Raw genomic sequence first — 13,260 nt, 5'->3', positions numbered from 1 at the left:
CAGTCTGTTCAGTGAGGAAGTGATATGTTGGCTTTGTTTTATGTACATATATTTCTACCTCTTCGAGTAGATTAATAAGGCTACCTTTCTCAGCATGATGCAATATCTAAAAGCTTTCTGAACGTGGTTCATTAGAGGTGGGAGTTGTTGCGGACAGATCGGTACGCATGGCTTTGGGAAGAAATAACAGCGATACGGGTTGCAAATTGACCCCACCATCAGCTTGGAATGGTGCACAGTTGTTTGTATGAGAAGAACCGTACTAGGATCTCGAACCATGTGGCTTATGTTTACAGTTTGCATTTCTTTTTGCGTTACCCGTACCTTCATTTATCCTCCCGTTTTGAAACCACGATTTTCAGAAGTGTCATTTAGCCGGTAAGAATATCAAGGAGCAAAGGCGTCGCAGAGGTTGTGACAGTCTTATATGTATTATATATATCAGTGTGGTAATCCCTATCCTGCTATCCTTCTTCAGATTTTACGTTGTAAAGATGGCCGTTAAGTGGAGCACAAATGATTCCTTTCGTGTCCTTGTCGAATTAGCTAGTGCTCAGTGTTTAATGATCCAGAAGTCGTCTAGACGTTACGCTGTCGTGCGCAAGGCATTCCGAGTTTAGGAAGTAGGTTCCGGACGGGTTTCGTCTCCGCCGCCAGGCGCATCCAGGCCTCGCAACAAGAGACGGCCAAATTCCAGGCGCTGGAGCGCCCCGAGCTAACGGTAGGGAGAGGAGGGTGCGTTAACGGGCCGTTCGCGGAACTGTTAATGGCTGGGTCACTCGCTAGGGACGACGCGTTTCCTATTGTCCACTGCGTCTTCGCCCCCTCTCGCTTTGTGGCTGAACCGTTACTGACACTGGACACTGGATGTCGTCACGTGTCCACCACTTGCTTTCGGAATTCCGTCGCTATCGCCCCATCTATCAGTATGAATGCCTAAATTGCGATGTGCGAAACACTTACACTGAGGTACTGCACATGTAACAAGGCGATGCGTGACGTATTCTCCGAAGAGGATGGGGCAGAGGAAAATTTTGCGACGTCGTCACAAATTTTTTCTTTGTCTTTGTCCCACACCACATGCTCCAATCTCTCTCTCTTTCTCTCTCAGCTGACAACGCTGTTGGGTGTTCTAGAAGGCCACAGTTTCTACTACAGACAGGCGCTCTCTTAAGAAGATGACATACATGTACGCTTGCGTTCTCACTTGTTCGTGTGTAATTTGTTAGTCTATGTTTCCCGTATGAAAGCAAATGAAACCCTCGAGATAGTTTGCAGTTTGGTAATTATGAAGTAATGTGACACAACATAAATAAAATGAATGCCATGAATTTTAGTTGAAGGTGGGAAATAACAAAGTTAAATTAAATGTAGGTGGTATTTCTATGGACTGCGTAACAAACCCAAAATTTCTGGGAATGAATATTGATTCTCAATTGAAGTGGTGTAAACACACAAAGATAGTTGCAAACAGAATGTCATCAGCATGTTACGCTCCTAGAGTCTTCTAATTAGTGTCATTTAGTTACATACTGTTCGTGTTTACACTCAAGTTATAGCTGTGGAACAAATGTATAAAATACGAGCACAGTTTTCAGACTACAGTAAAGGGACATAAGAATAATAACCAAAAATAGTACTCGACCTCATTGTTAAGTTATATTCAAAACACGGAGAGTTTTAAGTAAACTATGTGAGTACATTTACCAACCAGTTATATATATCAAAAATTATATTGATAATTACCGCTCAAACAACTCCCTTCATAACAATGGGATAAGATCTACACTGAATATGCATTTACGAATGATAAAACTCAAAATAGCATTTCCTACTGACAAATAAAACTGTACAATAAATTGGTCTAGGAGATTAAAGAGAGTACTAAAACGAATTTATTTAAAAACGCAGCTAGTTAGTTACATTTTTCATAGACCATTTGAACGATTCTTTCTTCGAAATGATGCGGAACAAGTAAGTTTACAGGATATGTAAGCGTGGTCAGTGTTAACATTAATGGACATGTTTTTTGGCCCTATTCACGCACAATGCAACTACTCCTGAATACTACTCGTGTTTGTTTTTTTACAGGTTACCAGTGTTTAGTAATAAAACTTCGTCCATTGAACAGGAGGAGTTCTCCTGGAGAAACGATTTTAGGTTTGACTTAAAACTTTCTGACTTTAAACGTTACTGAGCGAATAACAAAAACTTTTTGTTACTGCATCTTTAACTCCAACCTGTGCTACTGACAGTTTAGAAATGAGAAATAAAGTTCATTTTTTTCCTCTAGTGTTGTAGGTATTCACATCATTGTCAACGTATCTGTTAAGCAATACATGCTATACAGTGTAAGTTACTGACATAATACAGGGTAGGAGACTGGTAATAAATACAACACAAATAAATAATAATAATAATAGCACATCTATCATTTCATATAAAGCTCTCACATTTTTTTCTCGAAAACCTTACTCTCAAATAAAATTGATTTTGGAAAGGGTTCACGTTGAGCAACACAAAACTATGCAACGTCGAATACTAACACGTTATCCTCTTCCTGAGCTCAACAGTTTACTCGTTGTAGAGGGGTGTTGACGCAACTTTTCAGGCTACCGAATTGGAAACTGCGATACACAAAATCGAAACTAATCATCTTCTGCAGGGTCCTGATGGTAGCAGTTTACGTTATTAAACAATTGAACGAGGTATCACTTTTTTAAACAGATTGGCGTTTATTCGGGAGGGTAAAGATTCCAGTTTTCTTCCGGCCATACTGGCTTACAATTCCCGTGAGTTCCCTATATTGCTTCAGGCAAATGCCGCCGGTGTGGTTCTTACTATAAGACCACGGCCGACTACCTGTTCCATCCTAGTCAAAATAGACCTGTCAGTATGTAAATGCCTGTATGTGTGATTTACGTTGTGTGTTATTTTTCGTGTTCTTAAATTTTAATATCATGATATGCTCAATATCCTTGTAAAAGTGATCCACGGATAATAAAACTACTATTACTTTGTTAACTATAGTGCGGTAGCGTTCTCGCTTCCCACGCCCCGGTTCCCGGGTTCGATTCCCGGCGGGGTCTGGGATTTTCTCTGCCTCGTGATGACTGGGTGTTGTGTGATGTCCTTAGGTTAGTTAGGTTTAAGTAGTTCTAAGTTCTAGGGGACTGATGACCATGGATGTTAAGTCCCATAGTGCTCAGAGCCATTTGAACCATTTTTTTTATTTGTTAACTATGAGGCACTACAACGGCAAAATTACAAGTTACCGTACGTGCGTCAAATCGAAGAACTATGCTAACTGTTCAACGCGACGAACAGAATCGGCAGAGACAGACTGTCGGCTTGTTGCGTCATGTGGCGCACAGCTTGCGCCGCCGCCATGGTTGTTGTATGACTATCGCTCTAACCAAAAGGAAATAGCAACCACAGCGAGTAAAATACAAGGAGACTATTTCGTTATATTTGTTTGCCTTATTTACCGCAGTCAGTGATTTTGCAGTAGGGGCATTTAAATTGAACAGTATTTTCTTAATGTGATATGGCGTTGATTGAGGTGGAGCAATATCTCATAGGAACAAAGGCCGTGGAAGAAAGCCGCCGTTTACACATCGAAGAAATCACGAAATTTGCGTGAAGAGATTAAGAGTATCAACGTAGGATTACATAGCCAACCGGTTGGACATAACTGGTAGGTACATTGACCTAAGTTTCGACGCCTGCTAGGGGTGTCTTCATCAGAATGAAATTTTGCTAAATCGTAAAATTACATTGCTAAAAGGCAATGGTCAAAATTTAGAGCAGCTATGCTCAAGTCGAAAGTGAAATAAAGTTCTAGCCTTACCACGTGTGCTCAGCTGGGACATACAAGGGCTAGAACGTTTTATTTCACTTTCGACTTGAACATAGCTGCTCTAAATTTTGACCATTGCCTTTTAGCAATGTAATATTACGATTTAGCAAAATTTCATTCTGATGAAGACACCCTTAGTAGGTGTCGAAACCTAGATCAATGTGCCTACCAGTGATTTGCAACCGGTTGGTTGTTTAACCCTATGTCGAAACTAGTATACGGTTGCTGAGTAACAACCATATTCAAAACTATAAGATTAAGAATACTGTTCAAAACTATAATCAAAACACCTATCTTGGGAACTGACCAAATGACCCAGAGTAAAACTACCCTGTATTTCCATTGCATCCTAGCCCCCAGAAAGTAATTACCGAATTTCGTAAACTTTTAACATTTCAATGAATGTGTGTATGCTATCCGTCGTCAGTCACAAAAATAATTTACATGTACGATTACATTTCGGATTCGGTGAGTCCATCGTCAGGTGCTTTGGTTTTTCCATCATCTCTACATGTCTTTTTATGTGATGTTTTGCACCTGATGTTAACAAAGACGACGTTATGTAGGGCATATATAAAAACATTACTTTAAAATAATTATTGTTAAGAATGAAAGTATTACCTGTATTTCAGGAGCTATTTTCAGTTTTCTACTTTGTAAAGATTGCCTCTATTCTTAAGATTAATCTTTTTTACCCATACTTTTTATAAAGTAATTTTTTGTTGACATATAATGTAAGAATCTAAAGGAAGGCGACATGCTTTAATAACCAAAGCACCGAAAGCTCGATCAACAGGGTCAGAACTGCAGCAGTCGTGGTGATTTCAAGGATAGTGTATTTTTTAATATCTTTTTTCATGGTACATTTTCAAATGTCGACCATGATCCAGTACTGACGGCGTTCGCCCTGCTGACAGTTACTGTGTGACTGCTCGTACTTTACAAAATACGGTAGTATCCCAGTTTTCAACAGCGGAAGAAGTGACAAGTGCAATTGTGCAACCGCGCGCTCTTTTGATTAATGGCTTCTATTTTTTAAAGCCCCGGCCGTATAATGTTAGTATAAACATTCCGAGGTACTGTTTTTCTGTCAAATGACGGGTTTTGCAGCATGTAAAAGTCATTATCTAGTGAACCAGATACAGCACTGAGTTCGGTTTTAAATCGCATATCGGTTGTTTCCTAACAGTAATGAAAACGAAACAGAAACAACAATATTAAAATAAGAAGATGATGTTGAAAAAATTTATATACTAAATCGAGTTTAACAAGCTTACTTCCTATAGAGGATATTTAAAATGAAGCAACTATACCACAATGCTTGACAATGAAATTACTTGATTAGAGGGAACTTTTCTGCTGGTTTTGTGTTAGTATGTACGTGACATCTTCCAACATCTTGTAAGGACATTATTGCTTTTAAACAGCGCTTTTGAGTTGTTTATGGGAACAATTGTAGGAATAAAATTAGGAGGCAGGGCGCTCTGGCGCGCTATTGAGGAGTATGGGCCTGGATGCAACTTGCTATTGCTAAACGGTGCTGTCCGTGTCACGGTAACTTTTAGTATGCTGAACTATTTGAACAGTCTTTCCGCGACGGCATGTGTCGCTGGTGCTCTGACTGCATGTGAGGACCCAGATGTTGCGTTTCTTCGTCTGCAGCCGTGCACGACGGGCGGCTGCGTCAGGGGGTTCCCCGTTCGCCCTCGCTGCCAACACAAGGGTATGAGGTAGGGTGCGGCCGTGCGCGAGGTGAGCCGACAGCCGCGCAAGACGTCGCAGCTGAGAAGCAACGATTCACGACTAGACTCGCCACGCTGCCTTACTGTGTTGCAGTGTACTTCCACATCTACAAGGATACTCTGCAAATCGCACCTAAGTGCCTGGCAGAGGGTTCATCGAACCACCTTCGCAGTAATTCTCTATTATTCCATTCTCGAACTGCGAGCGGAAAAACGTTTTTTCTTCATCGAGGCAATGCAGCATGATCTTATTACTGGGCTCTTTCGTGAGAATACATTTTCACCTGCGTGGAATGTAACGAAATGACCTTACTAACACATTTGAAGAAGGAAGAGTGCATTCCTGGACCATTATGACCCTATTGTGTCAGACAACAGGTATCCACATGATCAAATTAACTCCACCGAGATTAAGCATGTGTAGTATGATGTTCTCGATGGTTGTGGTAATACATCTCTGTAATTCTGATAACGTAACTCGATGAGGAGGGATGTGAACTTCGTATCTGTCCGGATCTCACCGGAAGAATCGAAACACAGGAATCGGATGGTCATTTGCAGAAATTGTCTGCGGCCGATGCAGAACCAGTCCATCGACCTACGATATGTTGATTTAGATATCGCTGGACGCTCGAAAGCTAATCTGATCTGGTTAGGAAATGAACTGTTGTTCCGCCTCCATCCACGTGAAATTATCGTGCGTGTCCAAGTACAGTAAAGAAATATGGATGGAACTGACTTTATTTACACATGACACAAAATGCATTTACGCACTCATTTTAAAGCTGTCTCGTTCGATCTCAGTGAGTGCTAGATAGAGACAGAGAGAGAGAAAAAATGGGGAGTTCACTTTCCGTATCCGTCTACCACCCCTCCCCTCCTTTCCTCCCTCCCTCCCCCCTTCCCCTCCACACGAGCTCTGTACCAGTTTCCTCTCTCTCCTCTCATGCGTCGAATAGCTTTGAATTTCCTACGTTTCTTGGCGCATCATCCACCCAATCATCCAATCCCTGATCACCAACCCTCTGACTCTACTGCGCTGATACCAGCACATCCCCCAGCCTTACACCTACACATTTTCCACATCTTGACCCAACAAAACTCAACCGACTGCGTCGTCGTTTCCATCACTCATCCTTTCCAAAACGCTCTGCTCCAAAAACACACACTAATTACTTATTATCCACTTCTTTTTCAAAAGCAATGAAGTTCATTTCTCGTCCATCTCTACACCCTGAGAGTATCCAATCCTATACCACCGTGATCATTAGCAGTGCAAAACGCCAGTTTTAGGTATGTTATCATAAAGAAAGACCGCTTTTACTTTTTAAGGAAAACAGGGAATAAGAGACCTATATTTTAATTTATAAACTATTCGTAAATCAACACAGTTTTTCATATTTTAAAATCACATGTACATATTTCTGTATCTCATTCACTGAAGAGGAGATGTGTCACTGGTGTCACATCTCCTCTTCAGCGACTCCCGGGATTCGGGGAGTCACGCCGGCTCCGGGACGAATCCGCCCGGCGGATTAGCGACGATAAACGGTTTGCCGACCAGCCTGGATGTGGTTTTTATGCGGTTTCCCACATCCCACCAGCTGAACACTGGCTGCAGCTACACGATTCACAAACACTTCGAAAAGGTTCACACACTTTGACAATAACCATAAACGCAGACAGATTGTGTACACAAATTCCATCACGAGAGGGGATTGGGGGGCGAGGCACAAGGATTCGACCACCAACACTACCAGATTCAGAATAACATGCCGACCCTTTGAAGACTCACGATAAGGTCAAGAAAGAGGCGAAGAAGAGATAAATACTAGTATATAATTGCCGGCCTGTGTGGCCGAGCGGTTCTAGGCGCTTCAGTCCGGAATCGCACTGCTGCTACGGTCGCAGATTCGAATCCTGCCTCGTGCATGGATGTGTGTGATGTCGTTAGGTTAGTTATGTTTAAGTAGTTCTATGTCTAGGGGACTGATTATCTGAGATTTTAAGTCCCATAGTGCTCAGAGCCACTTGAACGTAGTATATAATTCAAGTAGATATTTTTTAAGTAGCAACTAGCTATTTATCGATTTCAATACTAATGCCACTGTTAATATGTTCGAAATGTTTTTTACTTGTATACGTAACAGCCAGCGCTCGGGAGTTCACAAAATCGATTTCTTCGGGTTGTTTTGACAATTTTTTCGTACTGCGTTAGGAAATGGATGTGGAGGTACTGACTTTCAAGTCGTATAAGTATGAAGAGGTACAGTTGGTGAAGGCGCCCTGTGAATGTAACACTTGCCTCTTCCTTTGCAACCTTTACTTATGATTCCCTTTAGTTTTAGTAATGGCTCCCTTTAGTTTTAGTAATGGCTTTCCTGTAGTTCTTCAGTCGTGATACTGTTGACACGCGCTTCCCGAGTTTGTGTCCCCTTTTAGTAAAAAGAGTCGTGCGCGCACTGAAGCTCTTCTTAAGGTACGCTCTGTTTTCATTATCATGTTAACGCTGAAGAGGAATTAGCGCCACCTCTGCTTCCTGGCGGTGATCGTAATTTCTCTTGGTCAAACACTGCCTCTCTCTCTCTCTCTCTCTCTCCCTCTCATTATTTATCCATGTAAAATCTTGCTTAATATCGTTTGTCAATCGTCAGTATCTTTATCTCTCCTCTGCCACCTAGTGACAAGCACAGACAAAGCAATAGGCCTAATATTGTGGAAAGATCATTTTGTCTTAGTCACTTATGGACAGTGAGAAGCCACAGGTAGGTAAGATGAAGAAGAATCTCTTTTTTTTTCCCTTCATTTTCAGCTGCGGACTGTCTCTTAGAGCCAGCAGCATATCTACGTGTGTACCATTTCTATCAGATTATGTATGTGTGGGTCTACAACCAGTGCTCCACTTCTCATAAGAACTCGGTTCCTCTTATGTTCATTATGGTGGGAATTTACATAAGCCAAAGTCTTCCGAACAGGTTGTTTCGTACACATACTGCGATTTTCCCGTGTTCTAATAGCTAACTGAAAACTGCAACTTTTTCTGACCACTTTCTAGTGTATCTGTAATCATGTTCTATATCGTCGACCAGTTTAATTAAAATATTCGTGTGACGTGACTCTTGCCATTTTTATTTATATCTTAATCGATGACAATTTGCATTTAATGAAACGCAGTGCTGTGTGTTATATCCTTATCAGTTGCTAATCTGTTCAGCAACATGAAATCATAATATGAATCATTACTTGCCCTAGTTTCTTGTTACAAAACTTTGACAGTGCGTTGATGTAAGGATCGCTGTGAAAACACAGCGAACACTATTTGGTTAGTCTTTCGCAGGAGTAATATTACTTAGTTTTGATAAGTTTCACATGCTGATTTTATGCTGCCAAGCTAATGTCTTGCCACTGTCAGGCCATTTTTTCTACCACGTCCCATCAGGGTGGTTTTCACACGGATTTTTTGTCGCCAGTCTTAGTTCTCAGTCGCTGCTGCTACCTAGCGGTCTAAACTTAAACCACAGTACGATCACAATATTCTGAGTGTAAGCAGTTTCTAGTTCTGGCGACTGTTCTCTGGATTTTATTGGTCTTTTGTTTTTTACACCCGTAAGTATTCATGTCTTGATTTAATTAAATCTTATTATTCACTTTATATTTAGTGAAGTCTATATCACAATTATTTTCTAACAGTTGCACTATGTTATTCCGTGTTAGTATTGAGGTTAGGTTCACAGTCTGTTTATCTAGCTCGGATTTTGTCTGAAATGTCTTTTCGGGATTGGCTATAACAAATATTTCGCAGATGGTTGTCACATGTGGCAACCTACCCCGGCAGATGTTTTTAGTAGGTTTTTCGCTTGTCTGAGGTAAAAATGGTTGAAAAATCAGAAAAAAAGAAAAACTTAAGAGAGATTTTTGCAGGCATAATTCTTGCAGCAGTTAAGGAGGAATAAAGTGAGTGATTCGTAAAGCTGCAACTGATTATCAAATCAGTTATCCAGCGTTTATGAGATATCGTAAGATAATTTCCCAAGATGAAATTAACGACGACGAAATAGTTCGGCATTTCACCACCGTTAGTTATTTTCCGAAGAGAGAAGTTATTTTTTCCAGTGACGACAAGAAGTAATTGAAGCAGTACGTTCTACAAGCAGCCGATGTCTGCTATGGTTTAATGCCAAAAGAAATCAATACTTATGATATTTGCGTGGCAGGATAATGGGTGTCACGGAGATTACAGGTCTGCTGATTTCCTAAACTGACACCCAGCTCCTTCATTACGAAAACCAGAGGTGACCATCTCAGCATAGAAGGGCTAAATGCAACGGAATCGTCTTGTTATCTTTCCCCTCACATGGTTTGCATAAGCTAAAGGCTCTAGGTCGCATTGTCTATGAGCTGTTCAAGATATTTTAAAACTCAGCTTGTGTCGGTTGGGCGGTAACTACCCCACGGAGAACGAAAACAGTTGACGATGTATCACAACTCGTTTCTCGTTCGTGACCTCTTGCAATGTTTCCATGTAATATTCCTCTTGCAATGACTCCATCTAATATTTCTTCAGGTTTTCGGCCCACAAGAATATATCCATTAAATTGTGACGTATACACAGATACTGATTTTGAACCGAGCTTTGTGACAGATAGAGAGCAGCCTGTGAACCAGCTTGCAAAGCAGCTTTCGGAGCAGCCAAAAAATGAGCTTCCAGAGATGTCTCAAGAGAATCCAGATGAACCTCGACATGGGCTCCCCAGTGTGCGGAAGTCAACTCTTGTAGCAGGATCTTCAACAAAGGCGGGCTATAGGAAAAATATAGAAATCTCTCCCCAAAATGAGATATCGCAATTTTAACAGATTCACCAGCTGAGACAGAGCTCGAAAAACTAGCTGAAAATGCAGCTAAAAGAAATCAGTGACATGTCTACTTAGAAAAGCAGCTAAAAATAGCGAGAAAGAAAGTAAGAAAGACAGGTATTAAAGAGAAGAAAGAAGTATTACACCATCGTCGTCTATTTTTTCATTCTTATTTAAATTACTAATTTAGTGTCTAAATTGATTTGTGTGTTAGCGCTTTATCGATATCATTGCTTAATTGTTGTATTCGTAATGCCATTTTTCTAGTAAATAATGTCTTCTTTTTCCTCTAACAAACCCTTGACAGCCAACCGCGATGTCTGTGGCAACAAACCTGCAGTCATGGCATGTTGTCACAAATACTTACTCTGACGGAACTTTTTTTTGAATAGCTAAATGCTGCTGTAGCTTCAAATTTGTGGGAGAATGTAGCAAGGATACATATTATAATGACATAAAGGGAAACTGCAAATACTTCCTTTTCAAAAATTGAAGACCCTGAACCGCGACAACCAGCCTCGGTCTGCCTGTTTCTAGAAAAACCTCCCAGCGGGCTTGTATGATTTCCTCAAGATCTCTTCCTATAGATGTGCTAAATGTAATATGATGCTATCTAGTGCTATGCAGTGTGTGGGTGTTTGAAATGAACTGTTCTCTCTTCTTTTTTCCAGGATGCCTGACATCGTTGTGCGAGCAGACTGTGTAAGTAGAACACTGCACTTTGCCTTTAGTTTTTCTACACCACATGTTCACGTGCTTTACGGTAGTGAGTGGGTCACATGGTAAAAGAAGCACTATCAAGATTAAATATGTAGTGGCTTTAGGTAATTTCTTTAAGTATAAACACACATAAAACTAACAGAGGAATATGTTTCACCGTGGCAGTACTTTCTCTGTGAGAAATTAGTCAACAACCTAACACTGTTGTTACCCCGAAGCATTCTTTGTCGTAGATAATGTCGATCTCGCCTACAGCGTTGCCTATGACTGATTCCTGATGGAATTAATTCTGTTAAATAAAAGATAAATTGCTATTCGAATTTCCCGGACCGTGTTTTTTCACAGCTTGCTACAAACACAACTGATGAAGTTAACTACACTCCTAAATTATATACTAGCTTGCTTAATATAAGGGTCGTTCAAAAAGAAACGAACCGGAGGCATAATTACAGAAACCAGTACCTGTATGTTAGAAGTATTGACCTTGTCTGTTGAGACACTTGTGACACAAGGCGGTGAATGGCTGTCTCATAAAATTCCCGGGACTGCGATGTTAGCCAGTTCCGCACATACAGCTGGACGTCGTCGTCAGAGGTGAATGGGAAATGTTATGCTGCCGTTCTTCTTTGACCGAGATGGCCCTCTTCTGATTCAATTCCTGCAGCGCGGGATAACAGTGAATGCCCAGCGTTACTCACAAACCTTGACCACCCTTCGCCAAGCGATCAAATCAAAACGACCAGCCAGTCTCACCCATGGTGTCATTTTGCTCCACGAGAATGCAAAGCCGCATATGGTCAACACAGTCGCGGCACTCCTGCAGAAATTCAAATGGGAGGTTCTCGGCTACCCTCCATACAGTCCGGACGTCTCTCCCTGTGATTACGCTAATTTTAGTTCCCTTAAAAAGGCTCTGAGGGGCAAACGATTCACCTCGGGCGACGACGTCCAGCTGTACGTGCGGAACTGGTTGACATCGCAGTCCCGGGAATTTTATGAGACAGCCACTCACCGCCTTGTGTCACAGTGGGACAAGTGTCTCAACAGCCAGGGTCAATACTTCTAACATACAGGTACTGGTTTCTGTAATTATGCCTCCGGTTCGTTCCTTTTTGAACGCCCCTTATAAATACTGTTGATGCGCGACTCGTCTTAGCGAAACGGCCAGATGATCTGCTTTCACCGTAGAAGGCATAGCGATCTTGTCGTTCACTATAAATAATGTGGAAACATAACGAGCTATCTTTATTTTTCTTTTTTATCTAACGCATTAGGCACCTTCGTGAAGGGAGCCTAACTCCAAATCGTCCTCGATCCGCATTCTGAAGCAGCAGTATTCAAAACCTCATCCGTCGATTTTTAGTTTCTGTTGTTTCCATAGATTACTGAATGCATGTTTAGATTCAGAAGACGACGACTCATTTATTTTTCCTGTCAGTCTTTAATTATCAATGGTCAAAGACACATTAAACGCTAATCTGCCGAAATCATTCGCACATGCCGTTGAGTAAGTAACAAGTGGCTAAGAAGTCGCTGGTTGCTGGTTTTTACCGCTTTTGGATGAATATGCCCTTCCAGATTGCACAAGTGCCGAAAGATAATAGGAAAGCGTAGCCTTATTTATTTTTATTTTCCATGTTTTTGGTTTTTAGGTCCGCTCATCCTCTTACCCAAATTGGTTATACTGAGGTTTCGCCAACGTCATTGGCCTTTGCCTTCTAAAGCTTGAAATTATGAAACGTATAGGTGTTTAGTTATTTACTGTGTTAATGTAATTCTGCTCCTTTTCATTACGAGCTGTTCCGATAATCTTAAATGTATTTTTGTAGTGCTGTGACAATGTAAAGTGTGACATCTGCGCTGGGATTACGGATTAAGCGCGCTCGAAATACAGACAGACACAAATGAACTCCATTTAGAGATGCATTTATTGTTGTTTTAGTCATATTATTTAGGTATTACTTTGACGTCAGCTGGTCTTTAAATTACGCTGAAAGCAGATTGTTTACTTTTTAAACTAGAGGAAATGGTTCTGAGCACTATGGGACTTAACTTCTGAGGTCATCAGTCCTCTAGAACTTAGAA

The 13,260-nt window shown here is 41.1% G+C and overlaps 1 protein-coding gene across 4 annotated transcripts in view; it reads left to right on the top strand.

Moving 5' to 3' along the window:
- The window catches only part of LOC126262576 (myocyte-specific enhancer factor 2), an 888,576-nt gene that overhangs the window by 730,615 nt on the left and 144,701 nt on the right, over positions 1-13,260 (top strand). For all 4 annotated transcript variants that reach the window (XM_049959303.1, XM_049959308.1, XM_049959302.1 and 1 more), the window contains one exon: positions 11,127-11,157. The gene's annotated coding sequence lies outside the window, so the exon portion shown is untranslated. The remainder of the gene's footprint in view (positions 1-11,126; positions 11,158-13,260) is intronic.

Source organism: Schistocerca nitens, chromosome 6, assembly GCF_023898315.1.
Source record: "Schistocerca nitens isolate TAMUIC-IGC-003100 chromosome 6, iqSchNite1.1, whole genome shotgun sequence".
NCBI classification, from domain to species: Eukaryota; Metazoa; Arthropoda; class Insecta; order Orthoptera; family Acrididae; genus Schistocerca; species Schistocerca nitens.
Note: the sequence above shows the minus strand (reverse complement) of the source record. Positions and strands in the feature narration are given on the sequence as shown.